The sequence below is a fragment of the Camelus bactrianus genome, chromosome 1, assembly GCF_048773025.1.
Source record: "Camelus bactrianus isolate YW-2024 breed Bactrian camel chromosome 1, ASM4877302v1, whole genome shotgun sequence".
Taxonomy (NCBI): domain Eukaryota; kingdom Metazoa; phylum Chordata; class Mammalia; order Artiodactyla; family Camelidae; genus Camelus; species Camelus bactrianus.
The window spans coordinates 76,230,695-76,249,405 of NC_133539.1; the positions used below are offsets into that span (position 1 = coordinate 76,230,695).

At 39.8% G+C, this 18,711-nt stretch overlaps 1 long non-coding RNA gene across 2 annotated transcripts in view; it reads right to left on the bottom strand.

Annotated features, from left to right (window-relative positions):
* Positions 1 to 18,711, bottom strand: part of LOC141577953 (uncharacterized) — a 370,166-nt gene that overhangs the window by 205,789 nt on the left and 145,666 nt on the right. The window lies entirely within an intron of this gene.

The following is an 18,711-nucleotide window of genomic DNA, read 5'->3' on the forward strand; positions in this document are numbered from 1 at the left end:
CCAAATATTTCTCTTGTAATGGCCAGATGATTTGGAAAGGGGAAAATATTGTGAAAAGAAGCACATGCAATTTGAATTATTCAAAAGCCCTACAGCTATTATAGAAAGAAAAAAAAACTGGCCCAAATAGAAGTGTCTCCAATGCTACCTACTATTTTCTTATCCATTAAAAGCTAATGTACTATCTTGGAAAAATTGGAACTGAAAAAAAGACCACTTAACATCTTCAAAGTAATGTCATCATCCTTTATATTTCTCTGTGCCTGAGGCAGACTTTTTCTTTGTTCTTTTCTTCGCAACTGGTCTCTTAATAAAGCCTGAGAAAGACAGACTTAACTCCCATGAAGATAAGGCTATTAATTAGCTAGATTTGCCAAATTAAGACTGGGAAAGTAAAGTATTCAGTAGGGGTCAAACTCAAATGCTGCAAAGTCATAACTGTGACAGCAATGCAGGGAACTTCCAGTGTTAGAACCATCTTTAGTGCTTTAACTTATATGTGGGGAAAGCTCCAAGATTATTTCAACATCTGTTTGCTAGCAGTCAAAATGTTGGCTTTGGGATCTTCTTATAATGTACAGTAGAAAATTACATTTTTATTTATTCTTTGTTTGTTTTGTTTTTTAACAGCTTCATTGAGATGTAATTCACATACCATACAGCACACACATTGGAAGTGTACAACTCGATGCTTTTTGGTATGTTCCATTATTAATCTTTAAAAACTGTGGTAAAATGTATATAACATAAAATTAGTCATTTTAAGCATTTTTAAATGTATTGAAGAAGGCTCACCCTCTGTTCTTGATTTTCAAACAAACAAACAAGGGGGAAAAAAGGAACTTTTGGAGAAACACTACAAAGGACCCAGGAATGCTACATAATAATTCCGGAGAAGAGCAATTTCCCCTCTTGCACTGATCTGACTGGATGCAGAAAACTTTGGAAGAGGTAAACACAGGTTTGGGATAAAGCAGAAATGGAAAAGGAACACTTGCTAAGAGAACTTTAATCACAAAAGCAGATGCGACTGAGAACTGCCTCTGGCAGATCCACATTCTCAAAGAGGCAGCCAGGAGCTCGAGAGCTATCAAGAAATCTACAAAAGAGGCAGAAAAGGCAAGTCCTCATGGGGAACCACGGAGGAGAAACTGTAGAAGTTCATCAGAAAGGAAATGTGAAAACACAGCAAAGTTTTCACCTATAATGGCGAATTCTTACACAAATCAGTACATTCAAACTAAGAGGTGGTATGCAAAGGACAAGTCACATGTAGAGGAAAGTAGTTTTCTTGGTTGTGCAAATGAAGGTCTAAAATTTGGCTTGTAACCTTGAAGGTGAGAAATTGAAAGTGTCCGAGACCATTAGAACTTTGAGATAACATATATATCATGGGAGAGTAAAGGTTCCCAAGTATATAAGGAATTTGATACAGTCTTTCAACTCCCAGGCAGAGTAATTTTATCATTCTTATCTTAGTCTGTACCTATGAAGTTTCATTCCTTTATCCTATTTGGTGGTCCAGCTCACTATAGTGCTCAGTTAAAGGCAATGGGGTTTGATTGTCAAGTTCAAAGAAATACAGATGGGGTCAGATTCTTACTCTGCTTCTACCTTTCAAAGTAACCTCAGGAAACTAAATCTTAAATACTTAACCTCTTTCCAAACACTAATCCTCTCATTTCCATATATGGTCCACATTTTAAATAAGTATTTTGAATTCTCAAATTGAAAGGTTTTAAGCAAATAGAAAAGTAAGATTAGAAACTGCTTTCAGAATCACTAAGGTTTACTAAAGGGAAAAACTATGACAAACACATGGCAAAAGATTCTAAAACAAAATCAGATTAAGGTCTTTTGCCTTATTGAGTTACTAATCTTGGAAAAACAGATTTCATAGTTGTTCTGTAAGTGGAAAGAATGATCTTGGATCTTCTGGGACAAATCCTGTTCACATTTTTTTAAGGAGGAAAAATAATTTATTCCAGCGTATTGCCTTTTCATATTTAAGTCTTCTAAAATCTGAAAGAAGCCTTTGAGAAAAGTGCTACTGTGTACCAGGAGGCTGGGATTTGCCTGCCATGAGGAGTTGCATAGGTGTGGGCATAATTTGTGAATGAAGAAAAAATACATAACTAAATACATTTTAAAAGTCAACTGAGTTTTTCAGCTTTATTCAGTTTGGGGGTAGAAGGGAATTCTTTTCTTATAAGTTACAGTTATAAATTAAATAATTCCCCTAAAGTTTTCTCTAAATATAAAGATTGACTTTGAAAAAATAGAAGAAAAAGAAGGAGGAGGAAGAGGAGAGAAGAAGAAAAAGAAGAAGAAGAAGAAGAGAGAAAAGAAAGAGGAAAAGGAGGAGGGGAAGGAGGGGAGAAGGAAACAGGAGGAGGGATCTGCTTTGTTTTCAAAACAGACTGTGTGACTGACTGAATTCCAATTTTCCTTTCCTAAACTGGTTTTTCTTGACACTGATATAACCAGAGGGTGAGAACATGTAGTTTAAACATTGTTAATGAGGAATATCAATATTGTCCTCTCATAAATCAGCCATGGTTGACGGCGAAAAGTGTGGCTTGCAGTTATATCAGAAACACCCACACGCCCGGTGCGCACGAAGGAGGGAAGAAAACACCATTTACAGCACTTTCTCGGGGCGAGGTCCTTTACACAGGTGACAGCATTTGCCGCCACACTAGCCTTATGAGGCTGTGACTGTTGTCCCTGTTTTGAAGAGGAGGAAGCAGAGACGGTGATTCTCTAAGGTTTCTTGGCCAAGGAGAGGCAGAGCCACAGTGCAAACTCAGGCTTGATGCCAGAGTGTCCTCTGTTCTGCTGACAGTCAGCCACGTCCATGGTCCTGACTGGCTTCTGGTGGGTGTCTGACGTCACCCAAGGTTTAATAAGCTCAGCCCTCCTCCACTGGCCACGTGAACAAAAGGGTTTGTTTAGAATACCAAGAATTCTTATAAAATGTGAAAATCTTTCCTGTAAAGGAGGCATACAGGGGCTTGTGGTTCTCAACAGTGGCCTGTGCTGATAGAAATGCCTCCCACGAGGACCCGCGGTTCTCACTCTGACACATTTGTAAAGCCTTCGTTACACTGAGGGTGAACTGTCAAGTCAGAAATGGAACCAATCCTGGGAACCACATATCCAAATATAGTTTCGTGTTTTTCACTAAAGTATTACCTCCAAACACTCTAACTAATACACGGTTTATAATCCTTACGGCTTCCCTATCAAAATGCTAATCAGATGGCTTGGTAAAAGCCACCAGAATGGTCTTTCCTGTTCTGCCCATTCCACCACCCATCCTTTTCTATTCAAAATTAATTCAATCTGCTTACACTTCTTAAAAGTTTGGCAAAGTGTAGGTCACCTTTTGCTAAAACTCAAAATTAAATGAAAAACCAATGCAGCTCATCAGGAATGGCCCAATGTGACAGACCAAAGAGAATCTGGATTAAATGTGAATATTTCTAAAGAGCAAGTAAAATAAACAAACAAAAACATTGATTCCATGCTGATACACAGGACTCATGGAGGGAAAAAAAGCATTTCCAACCCTCAAAAAAAAAAAAAAAAAAAAAAAAGAACTTTTCAAAAAGCTACGGCTTTAATTTCAAAACCAGAATTCTGGCTGCTTCATAGGAGGGATTGATTTCAGTCCCTCTCACTTAACATCCCCACCCATCTGACCGCCTGGACCAGCAGTATCAGTTTCACTCTGGAGTTGATGAGAAGTACAGAATCCTATCCTGCCCCCACCACAGACCTGATGAATCAGAATCTGCCTATTAAGAGGTCCTCTCCTCCCAGGTGATTCAGATACACATTCATATACATTGATCTACTGAACCTCAGCACAGAGGGGAAATATTCCTCCTCTTGGAGATTATACTAGAAATAATAATTCCACTAAAATTAACAGCAATGTAACAGTAGAAATAATAATAGATTAATAAATAATAATCTCTTTAGAATAGTAATTCCACTGGAGCTGTATCTAAATACAAAGATTGATCTTTAAAAAAAAAAGAAATGAGGATGATTTTAAACTTATTATTTTCAAGATAAGCTGTATAATTGAACTCAAATTTTTCCCTAAACGGTTTTGTTGACATTGATATAACCAAAGGTTGAGTGAATGCATTTCTTTATATATAAATAGGGATAATAATGCCTACCCCATGGAATTGTGGTGAGAATTAAATAAGATAATGTGTGAACATAGCCTGGCATATGGCAGGCAGTCAAAAGTAGTAGGCACTATTAGTAACCATCATCACTAATTTTTGTACCAGAGCCCAAGAAGATTAACCAGCCCGTTTACCTGGCCTCCTAATCAATTTTATTCTCTCCTCTGCTCTTTTGTCATAGAATATGTGGATCTACAATCACAGCAAAATTTGATTTTATCTTCCTTAAATGTCTAGATATGTAAATGGTGAGTTTAGATAAAGGAAATTTTCTAAATATGCCAGACATTAAAATACTGATTCTACATTCTTCTGTGACTCAAAAATAAACAGTACAATACTCACCAGCACAATTACAATTAGAATAGGAAATGCTTCAGTTAGACTCCTTCTCATGACAAAGGTTATCATCAGGTTACCATTCCCTTAGCATTCTCTGTCATGTGACAAACCCACCACAATCTACATCCATCAACACGATTGCCATTTCTAATCCTAGCCTCAGAACGGTGAGCCGTATAATTATCACCATGCCATATTAGCATTTGTGGGATCCCTTGATACTAATGGGATGCAAAAGGTGACATGTGTATGGATTGTGTCAAGTTGTCACACTGCACAAAAACATGGTCCTAATCCCCACAGGCTGTAATATCCACCTAATGATACACTCATGTCACAGAAGTACATAAACAGCGCTCTGCTGCCCGTTAAGGCTTCCTTGCAGTAGGAAGAGCTCAGGGGGATGTATGTGAATGAGTGATCACATGTCATATGAGATGATTAAAAATGAGTGGGTCCCTTTTAGAGATTAGTGGTTGTTAAATTATTTCATTCACTTGCTATTCATGATGAATAATACATCACTCTCAGCATCTGCCATTCTATTCATTTATTACATGAGGATGTTTAGGAGCTAATTACTCGGAGATAACCTCCCCAGCAAGAAGGGAGTGAGGGGATAAGAAATTCCAGTTCTGACTGCATTTTTATGCCGGGCCTGACATTCAGCCAGATTTTTTTCAGGGTTACCCATAGTTATATCTGTTTCCTAGTTTTCTTTCTGACCTGTGCTTAGAATGCCTTAGTGTTTTAAAGGCTGTTGGGGAGCCTTGGAAGATCAAAAGACCATTAATCTAAACTACTACTTCCTAGAACCGTGCAATTTCAGCTTCTATTTGGTAGGTGTCTGGAGGACTCATTTCCTTACTGAGCATCTGTTAAACTCTTCACAGAATGTACAGCACAATCAGCCCCTTCCTTTAAAGTGTGCAATTAATCAGTTCTTTCAGCCAGTGTTTACTGAGTGCCTACTACGTACACAACACTCTGAGATTGTGGAAAAGAAGAATATAAGCCATGTTTTTTAGCTCTGAAAAAGTCTAAAATTAAATTAGGGAAACAATTAATATATACAAAATGACAAAAGATTCAATAAGTATCTATTGTACATAAACTTTGGGCCATGCACTGTGTTAGGGACTTTTGCAAACACCATGTCATCTAATCATAACAATATTGGGGATCAATCTTATCATCATTTTGCAGATGAAGAAATTGAAGCTCAGAAATGAGACTTGTTTATTTTCAAACAGCTGCTCCACAGAAAAAAATGAGACTCAAACCCCTCTAAACTCCAAGCCTGTTATGCTTTCCAAAATCCTATATGTTTCAAAGACAATATGTAAGATAATTAAGTGCTAATTTGTGTGGCAAGAAGACTAGGTTTTGTAGTTTATTAAAAAAGGGCCTACAGCTATCAAATAAGCCTCTGTCGATTCAGGGACTTCACTGAGTGAGGCTTTGAAGGGTAAAAAGGATGCAAGGGACAGGGGAGAAAGGGAACAAGAGAAGTAAAAGCCCAGAGGTGGGAATGAGAGCAGGACGTGGGAGGGGCTGTTCCAAACTCACTTGAGTGACCATACAAACTGTGTGGGAGACTGACTGATTAGGTTTCCCAGGCAGATGGGACCAGATTTTGAAGGATCTAGAATATTAAGCAAGGGGCTATTAGATGTCCTGTAGGAAAGAGAGCTACTGAAGGATATTATTCACTTGACTAAATTTTAGTCAGGTTCCTCTGAGCTGCCTTCTCAACTGGACCTCAGCCTCGGCCTATGGGAAGTGCAGGCCCTCAGCACAAACAGCGATGTCCACCCCCCACACTAAGAGACTTAAATAAACTCTAACATGGCTTCTAGCAGCCCGAGGCCGTGTCCCTAGGATGACCCCAGTCCTCTTAGCACGCCTGGCTGAGAAAGCTCAACACTGCGACAAGAATTCACTGTGCGTTTCATCCAAAATCTGATGATAGACCCTCACTTTCTTTTTCTTAGAACATTTTTCTTTTTAAAAAAACTTGCAAGTCCTTTCTCTGTCCCTGTGAGATGCATCTTCTATGGCCCACGGATGTCTTTCTCAAGGAGCCATCCCTTTGAAATGAAATCATCAGGAAAGGTAGGGCCCCTGTTGCCCTGTCTCTGTGGGAGGGTGGAAGTCTAACTGTGAGAAGTTTGCAAAATACAGATGGCCTAATCACATGACCCAACATCATCCCCAACCCCCACACCCCATCCCCCACCCCCACCCCACCCCACACCTACAGTGTCCACAGTACTTTTTCTTTAGCACTCTCCAGCATTTAAAAAGCCTCTCACCTTTTGTTTCAGTGGAGTTGAGTTCAGTTTATACTCGAGTCTCTCTTCCCTACTGCAGTCGCCTGAAAAAAAAAACCTGTCTTGCCATCATTACAAACATCCAGCTCTATTTCTCTTCAACAGAGTATTGGGCAGGAGAATGACTATAAAAGCAATAGCAGCAAGAGTCACTTTCTCCTTAAAACTCTCCCGTAGATCCCTATCACCTCCAAGTCAAAGCCCAAAGAACTGAGCACGACACACAAGGCCTCTCAGGTCCTAGCTTCTGCTGCCACTCTGCCTCATTCTTCACCATTCTGCAACCAGCACCCAGTGTTGTACCCAGCTACTAAGCTTGCCCTTCCTGAAACAGATCGTATTTGTTTCTCATCCCCGTAAGTTTTCAAAGGCTACCTGCTTTGCCTGGAATAGTAGGAAGAACAGCTAGCATTTATTGAGCATTAAAGTGTGGAAGGCTCTATCCTAAGAAATTTACATTCATTTACATTAATTAGCACCATGAATCCTCACAATTTTATAAGGTAGATGGTCCCCTTTTGCACATGAGGCAACTAAGGCTCAATGAGTTTAGGTAACTTGCCTAAGGTCACTCAGAGAGTGGCAAAGCAGAATTTAACTCATGGAATCTGAATCTCCCTTCTGAATCAGCATTTACTCAAGACCAAATATGCCATATTTCCCCTCCTCCAAGGCTATTTTTCCCACTTTGTTCCCACAGCAAAATTTAAGGCATACTGTCAACTCAAGACTGTCGACCACTTGAAATAATCCCAGTCCCTCTCCTCTCTGCTGTTATAGTGTTCTGTTTGCCCTGAGTATAGCCCTTATCATATTGCAGAGACAGTGTTCTTCATCTATCTGTGTCTCTCCTACCTTGAAGGTAGAATGTCTGGTTCATTACCATCCCAAGCCCAGTACTTGCCACACAATATACACTCAGTTAAAGCCTGATGCATAAACGATTGAAAGTGGAGAGAGACAGGCAGGATGCAAGTAGCTAGAAAAGTCAGGGCAGTGAGGGCTTAGGTTAGCTGGTATTGGCAGTGAAGGAGAAGTGAACACTGACAGAAAAACCTGCAGACTTGCTGATTTGTTGCATGGGACTATGAAGAAGAAGGAATTTTTTTTTTTTAATTGATCTAGTCAACATCTATTTACTGAATCTCTTCTGTGGGCCTAGCACTGTAGTGAGGACTTGGATGACACTGAAGCTTCCAGACTGGTTACTGGGAAAACAGTAAGACCGTTGACAGAAACAAGGAAGTCCTTCTGGAGAGGTCATTTGGTTGAGGATATGTACTGAAGAAAAAGAACTGGATATTCAAACTGATGATTTACAAAATCTTTGAGATGAACATATCTGTATTTTTCTGTTTTTATTTGATTTTTTTTCCCAAGAAGAAGAAAGATACATATTTGTCAATCATCAAGAAAAGCTCATTTCAGCCCTGTAGATTTTCTGTAGGTGGCAATGTATGAAAGTGGTTTTGAATGATCATTGGTTTGGTGGTTGCAAAATCAAGATTGCAGTGGCATTACTGTTTCAAGGTTTTCACCATAAAACCCGAATTGTTTGCTATTTTGTGTAACTTTACATGACAAATTAAGGTAGTTTTAACCCACATATGTGGGAGGAGGGGGAAATAAACTAATACAATCTATATGATTATATCTAAACCCAAATTAAGAGGCTGTTACGCTTATCATATGCAGAGTAGTTTGGTAAATCCATCAACTTAAGCCCCAGGTGAAGAACAGCAAGCTACAGTCAATGTGCTGCTAAATGTTAACAACTGGCTCTCTGGGACAAAAACAGCTATGATTTGTAGGGTCTGCCGATTTCCTTGCTGAAAATACTCCCACCATGGATAATTTCAAGCTACCAATCTGATATCGCTGAACCTTGAGTTGGGAAGAGATGTGTATGTTTGGCCCTCAGGAGCAAGTATACACAGGTTTGAGTAAACTGCAGACTTCATCTGAAGATTAAAACTTTCCACATCCTGCTTATTGACTTTCTAAACTTCTTCTAAGAAATAGACCCTCTAACTGGTGAAAGGAACATCAGTACTATGAGAAGCGGCATTGCTAAGCAGTGATTCATGTCTCTCGAGTTTTTGGAATTTGTGGCCTCTTTGGAAAAGAACCAAAGTGCAAAAGTACAGAAAAGCAATTATTTTTCTTCATGGAACAGTGTGTGAATAAAGGAGTATTTGCTGACGCAATAAGGACTGAAATAACTCTACTCTTGGAACACTCCCGCGGTCCATCACTCTTGTGTGGTTCTAGACACGGGCCAGGTGTAGAGTAGACGCACAGGTCACTTTGGTGAAAGAAAGTGGGTACCTGACACTGACAGCACAGTAGTTACCTGCTTACATGTTTGCCTCTTCTAGATTCTGAGCCCCTCAAAAGCATCAACCCTGTCTCACTCAGCATCATATCCCCAGTGAGTCCATGACACCCAGGGGGCTCTGGATTAATGTGTACATTGAATGAAGAAATGAGTGAACTTGCAGGAAATGCATTACTTTTAGGACACCTGCACTGCTTACTTAACAGGTGTATTGTGAGGATGGCACAACGACAGACAGAAAACTTTTGAAAAATGAAAGAATTAAACAAATGCTGGGTATTATTATTATCGTTATTATTATCTCAAAAGAATATGCCATAAACTAATTAGAGCAGTATGTGCTTTTCCAGTCAAGGATACTGACAATAATCTCTTGTAGCATAGAAGCCTCCCAGTCGTGTGGTAAATGCCTTGAAGTACCACCTTCTAAATTGTTGTCAAAACATGATGGATGACCAGTCTCGGAAGCTCATGTGTGTAAAGTACCTCAGCCACTGGGAAAATAAGAAACGTTGTGATGCTGAGACACATAGTCTGACAGGAACTCTACCAGGGTGGGTTACTTGTTAAAATTTTCTGCTTAAATTATTTTTCGGCTGTTTCTTTTAAGCTTCTATTGAACATATATTAAATTCTCCTGCATTCATTTTATCAAACAGTAGAATGCCTGGTGTGTTGACGATAATTTCGTGACCTGTCATGATGTATTACCTCAAAGGTTTTCCAAAGTCACCTGGAAAATCTTTTAACACTACACATTTACCCAGAAATTCTAATAAGCCCATAATGTGATGTGTCCCTTTTCTTCCGTCTAGGCTGAAAAAAATCATTGTTTCAGAGGGACGTGTGTTATATCCCTCAGATGTGATCGATGGAAAAACCAAAAGATGAGGTTAGTGATCTGAAGTAATCTGGGGGATTTACAGAATAATATTCTACATAAAGTGCAATATTAGAGCTGAAAGAGATCTTTAAGAAGATGAAACTGGCTTTCACCTCACCAATGAGTAACTGAGGCCCAGAGAGGTCAGGTGGTGGTCGGTGGGAAGGGAAGGCTGACAACTGGTCCGTAATTTTTACATCTGTTTATGCCTTCTCTCCTCACTGATGATTTTACCGCAATAGACATCTCAGTACTAACCGCGAGAGCATGGCATTTAAAAATCCCTCTTTAACTGTTGGCACCATCTTAGTTGATGCTCAGTCTGTTTACAAATTTGTTGGATTAATAATTATTTTATAATTTGGTATTACTTTTATTGCCTTTCTCTGTGATACTCATCTCCATGACCCAATTTCATATTTCCACATCAATGCCTATGCCACATATTTTAGAGTTCCAACCCTCTCTCATTATTCAATGAAGGTTAGCATATTTTCTGTACCACGTTCAGTGTTAATTTGCTTAAGATACAGTAGCACACAAGACAGATGATGTTCCTATCTTCACAGAATTTACAGCCTAGTGAAGTGGTCAAACAAATAATCAGACAGTTATAATCAGAGTGGTAAGTGCTATGAAGGGGGACTTACAGATCTCTATGGGAACTCAGAGAAGGATATTTGTTATCTATGCTATATAACAAATATATAACAAATTCATTACCTACATTGTATGACAAATTATCCCAAATCCTAGTGGCTCAAAACAACAAATATTTATTATTTCTCCAATTATTTGGATAAGACATGGTTGCTGGCAGGCCTCAGTTCCTCATCATGTAGGCCTCTCTGTAGACATTTGAGGGATCTCTGGCAATTGATGGTCTGAGAGAGTCAGAGAGTAAGAAAGGGTATGAAGATAAAAAGTCACCTTTTCTGTAGCCTAATCTTAGAAGTGACATCATAAGTAAAGAACACACATCCTTTTGCTGCATGCCATTCAATGCAAATGAGTTCTAGGTGCAGCTCATATTAAAGGAGAAAGATTGCACAAGGGTATGAATACCAGGGAGTGGGGATCACTGGGCCAACTTAGAGACTTCCTACCTCAGGAATCTTAAATAAGCAGGGGTTGAGGGTATACATCAAAGGAGCTCCATCTCGAGCAAGCGGCATCTGTATGACTTGGAAGAATGAAGGCTGAGCAGAAGTGGCTGGGTTGGAGGTGAGTTTGTGTTTCTGTGTGTATGTGTTTGTGCACATGTGTTTGCATGTACACTCACTCAAGGGGAGAGCTGTTTTGGGGAAAGAATAGTATGTGCAAAAGAGTGATGGCAAGAGAAAGTAAGTTTAATATTCCAGGAGCACAGAAGTATAAAAAGAGGTGGAGAGCAATAAAAGGTGAGGGTGATTGGAAAGGCAAGCCAAAGGATGAGTCATGACCTCACCCATTTGCTTTTCTTTGTTTCTCTACAATGGCTTCCATTGTTTCATCACTGGGTAATGACAGATTATTGAAAGATATATCAGTCAAAAGACGTTCTTGACTGCAAAAACAATCCTCAACTCAAACTGATTTAAACAGTAAGGAAATACATTAGCTTGCACAGGGCTAGAGGATTTCCAAGGTTGCCTCATTCAGTATCTTAAGTAGAGCTTTCTCCATCTACTCTGCCATCTACTATTAACTTCATTCTCATGGTAACACATCATGTACAACAATGTCCCATGAAAGGAGAGAGATGCTGTCTTCCTGCACTTCCTACTTGAGATGGAGAAAGCCTTTCCCAGAAGTTCTCCAGATTTTCTCCTCTTGCTTCTCTGTGTCCAGGATTAGATCACAGCCAGACTGCGGAGGATTCATTGGCAAGGGGAAAGGAATTGCCTTGATTGACTCAGACTAATCAACTCGGATGGAATGATATTGGCACACCAGCCACAAACATCCACTACAGACAGCTTCAGATGCAGACTAGATTAGCTCAGTCCCTCAAAGAGCTCTTCTCAGGTTTGTGATCCAGCTTTCAAGCCCTGGACTTTAATCAAGGGCAGTTCTAGGAGCAGCCACATAAAATCTGCTTCTACACTGACTGTAAACTATTTTTAAAGGCATATTTTTTCTTATGCCACTTGTCTTTTGCGGAAAGACTTGCCTAAGAAATTCCTTCCAGAATTAAAGTTGGAAAAAAAAATTTCTTGAGGATAGTGTGATCTTTTTTTCTGAAAACAAGAGCTATGGAACCAATCATGCTTCCCTTTCTACAACAGCTGTCAGGAACTCCAAGCCAAAGGTGGAAGTAAATCACAGACCTCTCTAAACAACTGTAAATTATTGGGGAATTTATGTCCTGCCTCTTCTTGGATTTCGTTTTCTATTTCTGTATCTCTGTAACCCAGACATCAGCTGATTTCTCCAAGCATCTCTGGCTCGCACCCTTTTTTTCACCCTCTGTCACCCAGGCTTGTTTTCATCACTGGTTGCCACCAGAAACCCACAATATTAAGCATTTGGGGAAATTTATTACTGCAGATGGCCAGAAGATGACGGGGTCAGAGGGAAAGCCCAGGTCAGACAGCACACACCACTTCAGACTTTCACTCACCTGTATCATCAACTTTTTCCCTGTTCCCCCCTCACATTCCTCCTGTCTCTTCAGGAGCGACACAAATTTCTTTCCTTGGCCTGTGCATGGCCATTTAGGGATTATCTTGGTTATTTACGTACACTTTTGGGATTTCTCTTTCTAATCTGGGCAGGTCATCAATGTCTTCCAAACAGTTCTCCCCCAAGAGAAAGGCTGGCAGATAAAATTCACCCTCTTATACATATATATTTTATTAACCTATTATTTGTGCCTTTTTAAGCCACCCCAAATTCTTTTTGGAAAAGGCAAACTACAAATAATTTTAGTAAAGCTCTCTAAACAATGTTATAAAGGACATCACTGGCTACAAAAGCAAAATGCTTGAAATTAGAAAATGTGTAGCTGACTAAAAGGTTTACAGATGATCTGGTGCATAGCTGTGTCATATATGCATCTCATTGTCCTACCCTCTGATGCTTCCAACAAAGATGGGAAATCAGTTGAACAAAATACTGGACATTTCTGAATCTACAACACACCTCTCAAGAATTTAGAGACCATAACTGTAATAAATATTTTGATGTGTTGAAAATATTGTAATCTATTTGAAACACTCACATACTTCACTGTGCTATCACACAGCACTACAGTCAAGAAAGAATCCTTGACGTGGTATTGAATAGCTATGTGATCCCACCATGGTAGAAAGAGAGGTTTTTAAAGATGCTGAAAAGGATACTTAACCCAAAACAATATTCTTGAATTATTCATTTCACCACAATGCAGTTGGAAGCTGATCCCCATGGGTCTCCTTTCCACTGTGCTCCAACCCCCTTCATTGTTCCTTTGGAGAGTTCGGCTCAAGACCTTGTTATTCACAAACCTTTTCTGGACCCAGCATGAGTATGCAAAGCCATCAATAATTTATTTTTTTTCCACTTTGGACAGTGATGATGTTACTGTATCAGCACAAAAATGATCCAGGTGAATAATACTAACAATAAGAGTGCTACCTTAGATGTCCCAAATACATTTCCTCCCTGGAGAACAGAACTTTCTCCTAACTATTGGCTCATTTGTCCTTTCAAAAGAGGCAGATGCTGGTATGTTATTAAGTTAGTAGAGAAGCAGAAAGGGTTAAGCCATAGTCATCAGCTGAGACGGCAGGACTAAATAAGGAAATGCATAAGGTCTAACTTGAAAATTATCATATGCTGAAAACAGAAATCATATTTTCTTCCTCTTTTGAAAATTCTCAGCTGCAGAGTGGAAAAATCAATAAACACAATAAATTAAACTACCACTGGTGGGCACTTTACAGTTTGCCAGTGTTCCCTCTATACTGCTACATCTAGTCCTTAACATTACCCAGGTCAAGGGTATTTTTTATCTGCATTTTCTAGATGAAATTGAGGTTCAGAGAAGTGAATTTACTTGCTTAAGATTCTGGAACTAGTAAGTGGTGAAGTCAAGACTCCAAATCAAGATCTTCTAAATCTAAAACAAGTTCTTTTATTACTATACTTCTGACTGGCAGTTGATAAGAGAAAATTTTATCCACATTTCGAATCACACAGGAACTCACAGTATTTCACACTGTTGTGTAGGATAAGAAGAAGATGGGAAATAATTCATTCAAATTGTTGAGGCTTTAGGCTCAACCGGAAACATGAAGACAATTACTACAAGGTCTCGTGTTATTGAAAATAATATCTTACATTTATATTGTATGTATTTTAATATTATATATTTTAAATATATATATGATAACTTCAGGCTTAAAGGACTCTGAAAACATCTGTGAGTTTCTCATCTGCTCAGGAGTGGTCAGTCTGACTCAGGAAGAGAAGTGAGGCTGTTTCAAAGGCTAGAAAGAAATGCAAATCAGTGTGAGCAAGATTTAACTAGGTAACACTTTAAGGAGAAACACAGTGAAGACATGCCAAGTATTATGTTAGGAAGGGCTCGCTATTTCAGAGGGTTAGGACCATTGAAGCCATAAAGAAAAGGAGTTAGTACAAGCCATCCAGCTGATGGACCCCTGAGGATGGACTTACAATTGCAGGTATGCTAGGACCCGGGAGCTGACTGTGAGGCACTGCGTAAGTAAGGGCAGGCTGTGCCTCTCCTCAGGCACTAAAAAAATGATGCTGACAGCCATCCACTGGGCCCCTTCCGGAGCCATGCTTGGTTCTAGACACTTAATGCTCATCACCTCCTCTTGTCCTCACAATAACCCTGGAGTAATCACTCCATTGGCAGCTGAGAAAATTGAGGCGCAGAAAGGCTAACCAACTCCTCCCAAGTGCCCAGCCAGTAAGCAGCTGAGATGGGCAATTTCAGTTTAAGGCGGGGCTTCTTGCTCACCACACTGCTCTGGCCAGGGGAGGTAGGGTTGTTCTGCTGTGCCATGTACGCACCAGCTGAACAGCTGAGGGGTGAAGTGAGGTGGCAAGGAGGAAGAGAAAGGCCCCATGGAGCCTTTCTACTCCCTGACCCCTCGACACCCTTAGTAACAAACCAATGCCTTCCTTGTACTTGTCCCTCCCCCACCATCCCAAAGGAGGGTGAGAACACAGCAGAGCAGTAAACACAGGTTGGCAAGCCCCTGTCCTGGCCCCCACTAAGACTCATTATTCACCACTGGCCAGGGAAGCTGTGACTTGATCCAGGGTCACAGCAAGGTGGCTTTCCAGGGGGCCACCTTGGCAGTCATCACGAAAAACCCTGAAATGTGGCCTCTCAGGCTTCCAGGCACATGTGGAATGCATTATGTTTCTAATCATAACACTGAGAAAGCTGTCTTCAAATAAGGAGCTTGTGAGAGAAACTACCCAAATTAGGAAACTAACGTGGGCACAACAGAATCGGCCTCAACCTCTCAAGCACGCTGCCAACATTCTTCTCCTCTTGCCTGATACTGTCATTTAAGCATCCTATTAACTGACAGAATTTTTCACAAAGCAACCTCTGTTTTGAGAGAACTTGTACCAGGTTTATTTATAATTGTCCTATTTCCAAGCACCGAATTTGTTATTTTCACCGCTGCTTTTGTGATGGGAATTATTCACCCTCCAAAGACTCTGGTCCTTCTGGACTTTATTTTCTAGAAAGATCGTACAGCTCCTGAATCTCAGAATCTCTGACTAGCTGATTACAAGAATTGCCACCACTTCAGCTGGGTTCAAAGTGGGTATTTACGTACACTCACTTCTTATTTGTACCTCTGGCTGTAGCCCCAAATCTTTCAACTTGGGATGCAGATGACATGAATGCTCCTTTTCCCAGGGGATCTCATGCATCTTCCTCTTGCATCCCAGGCTAGAGGCCTCCCTCAGTATCTTGCTTTGTGCCTCACACCCCAAACCTCACCTAGTTCCTAATTTATCACCCAAGGCTAAAACAACTCTTTGGTTAAAAGATATCCAAGTTAATAATAATAAATGTTTTCATCATCCTTATTTCCCACAAAAAAACCAAGGGGAAGTACTATTACTTCAACTTTCCAGTTGAGGAAGCTGAGGCACAGAGAGATTACATAGCTTGCCTGACATCACATAGCTAGTAAATAGCCATATTTGCTCTCTCTGTCTCAATCTCTCCCCCAATTTTTGGTTTGTAAATAATTTCAAACTTGCAAAAAATTATCAAAAATGGGAATAATACAAAAACATCTGAATATTCTCTACTCAGATTCACCCATTGTTAATATGTACCCTAAAATTTGCAAAAATAGTTATAATAATAGTAACAAAATACTTTACCCTATTTGCTTTGCTTGCATACCCTCTTTTTCATCTCTATCTACATGTAAATGATTTTTATAATATAGATTATGCATAACAGATATTATAAATGATATTTATTTCCTGAAACATTTGGAACAAAGTTGAGTACATCACGCCCCTTTGCCCTTAAATAATTCAATGCGTCTTTCCTTAGAGAGATATTCTCTTACATAACCACAGCACAGTTATCTAATTCAGTAAATTTAATATTAATATAAAAATTTAATCTAATCTATATCTATAATCCAATTTTTTCAGTTGACTCAAAAATGTCTTTTATAGCATTTTTTTCCTCTAGTGCCAGAGTTAGTCTAGAATTGGGTATTGTATTTAGTTTTCATGTTTCCTTAGTATCCTTTAATCTGTAATATTTCCACAGCCTTTCTTTTTCCTTTCTGACATTTTGAAGAATATAGTTCCTTCCTCCTTTTTTTTCTAGTAGAAAATACCAGATTTGAGGTTTATCAGATGTTTCCTCATAACTACATTTAGGTGATACATTTCCAGCCAGAATATCCACAAGTGATACTGTGATCTTCTCCTGGTATCACATTCTGAAGGTTCACAGTGTTTATTTGCTCTTCACTGGGAATTGCACTCTGTTTACCTACTCAAGGTCTGATTTCTACAACATATAGTTACAACTACTCCCTTTGAAACTAATAAGCAATCTGTGGAGAGTCAGTTTAAGAACATGAAAGTATCCTGTTCCTCATCAAAATTCCCCCCTGGACTTAGTATCCATTGATGATTTTTGCCAGAACCATTCACAAGGAAGATGTTTATAAAGTGATGATTTTCTAACTCTTACCGTTCCTTCACATTTACCAGTCAACTCTTGGCTAATTCTGCAGTGAGTGAGTGCCCTCCCTTTCCCTCCATGTATTACTTACTTACCTATTTATTATCAGTATGTTTCTATTTTCTTCAGTGGTTTATACTCATACTCTCCTTATTTATTTTCCAACTGTTCCAGTTTGGGCCAGTGGGAGCTACTGCAAGCTTTCTCTTATCCTTTTGACATACCATAATCATTTTTTAAAATATTTCCTCATTTTATGGCATAACAAGATGTTCCAGGATCCTCTCGAACACTCCCTGCCTCAGCCATAGATGCATCCATTTCTCTGGGGGGGTCTCGGTCTTGTAGTGGAGAATGGTATTAAGGGCCAAGATCTGAACACTGGGTGCTCGTTGCTGCTGTGGTGTTTTTTTTGCTTCTAGTTACTTTCAGTAGACAGCACTAGGAAATATATGCATGTTTATACACAAATACACATGTATACTTATGTATAGACACACACATGAATAGATACACACACACATCCCTGTGGGCACATGTGCATGCATAAGCACATATAATTATTCTGGAAATCATGAGTTCACACTGATACCTCCCATTTGGAGCACATTCTCTTTATCACTACACAGTCTTTGTCCTGCGCTTCTGCAATGGCTGAAAAAAAAGATGCAAGACAGAAACCAAAGTGACTTAGACAATATTGCCTCTGTTCTACTTATGACAGCTTTACATCTCTTGCTTAAAATTTCACCCTCAGTTCTGGGGGAAACATTATGTGTCCTTGATTCAATTTTGTCTTTGATTCACATCTGAGCTCCTCCCTTGGCAAGACTGTAGTGGGGGCTTGTGAAGGGCAGAGCCTTGACTTCCTCTTAGCATTTAAAATTTGTGACTACCAACTGTTTTAGATACTTGAAGGTCATTCACATAAAATACATTAAATCCTAAGACAGCAACTAGTCCATCTACCATAGGCAACTTCTGTTCTGAAAGGTTGACAAAGAAAAGTGAAGGTATGTGGGCAAAGCCTCTTCTGGGTGGGAATATAAGACCGGTGGTGGCGAAGGAAGATGGGGTCCCCCAAATCTTTAGATGTTGGAGCATGAGGGAAGACGCAGTCCCCAGAGTTGGTCACAAGGTGGCTCAGTGACCCTGTTCCCAGATCTCCCTAGGAGGAAAGAAGTAACTATGTTCAAGAGCAGGCAGGCATTGAATATCATGGCAGCCCCAGCCAATCTATGCAAGCACACATGCAACTAAATGCAGTGAACCAGCCTCAAGGGTGATGACCTAAGCCCCCCACCCTCTACCCAGGTGCAACCTAGGCCTTCAGAGGAGTCCTGCTTCCTGGTGCTCGTTGGCTTTGGCTCTCCTTTATGGCCGCTGTGCTCAGGCAGAGGTATACGATGGCTTTGGAGCCAGACAGAACTGAGTTC